Genomic DNA, 949 nt, shown 5'->3' with positions numbered 1-949 from the left:
AAAAACATGGCAGAACTGACGCCTGTTAGGCGATATTATTACATATTTTTCCGACAGAGACAAAACTGTTAACGACCAGGTACTTATTTTACACCTGAGTACGGTGAGAGAATGTGAGAAAAGAGCCTTTTCCAAGGACTCCTCCTCCTCCTCCTCCTCCCCCTCTTCCTCCTCCTCCTACTACTACTGCTACTACTACTACTACTACTACTACTACTACTAATACTACTACTACTACCACACTACTGCTACTACTACTACTACTACTACTACTACTACTACTACTACTACTACTACTACTACTACTACTACTACTACTACTACTACTACTACTACTACTACTCTACCTACCTACCTACCTATCTATCTATATCTACTGATTATCTACCAATTCATAGTCATCTACCTTTCTAGCTACCGTTTTCATCTCTCATTGTGCTACTAATCCACTTATTTACCCATTTATATACATATAGACCCAGCTATCACCCGGCTGTTTACTCTCCCTCCCCCCCCCCCCTCCCCCCCACTATCTCTCTCTAAATTTTTTTTTGAGATTTCCAATATTACAATGAGCCCATACGGAATTGGGTTATCAGACCTGCGAATACGTGCACGTTGAATGTGAATCATCGACCGTAAAACGGTATCTCAGAATGATTGAAAATTGCTGAAAATTGAATTTATAGTTTAATGTTAAATTATGTGCGACTATGTGGTCTAGTGGTATGGCACTCGCTTTCGGATCGAAGGTCCTGGGTTCGAGCCTCGCTCGGCATAGTTGAGCCCTTGGAAAAGACTTTTTACTCATATTTCCCACTATACTCAGGTGTAAAAGAGTACCTTGCCGTTACAGCGTTGTCTATGTCGAGAAAAAAACAAACATTGTAATATCCTGACAGCGTCATGTCTCGTTCTACATGTTACGTGTTGCTGTTGGTCAGGGACC

The 949-nt window shown here is 41.3% G+C and overlaps 1 long non-coding RNA gene across 1 annotated transcript in view; it reads right to left on the bottom strand.

Moving 5' to 3' along the window:
- LOC144956922 (uncharacterized) overlaps positions 1-490 on the bottom strand; it is a 9,575-nt gene extending 9,085 nt beyond the window's left edge. Inside the window, exon 1 of the long non-coding RNA XR_013642042.1 lies at positions 295-490. This is a non-coding gene — a long non-coding RNA (uncharacterized LOC144956922). The remainder of the gene's footprint in view (positions 1-294) is intronic.
- Positions 491-949: the final 459 nt, after the last annotated feature.

Source organism: Berghia stephanieae, chromosome 11 (assembly GCF_034508935.2).
Source record: "Berghia stephanieae isolate SIO BIC M18660-M18661 chromosome 11, UCSD_Bste_1.3, whole genome shotgun sequence".
In the NCBI taxonomy this organism is placed as follows: Eukaryota; Metazoa; Mollusca; class Gastropoda; order Nudibranchia; family Aeolidiidae; genus Berghia; species Berghia stephanieae.
This window is presented reverse-complemented; position numbering and strand designations above follow the sequence as displayed.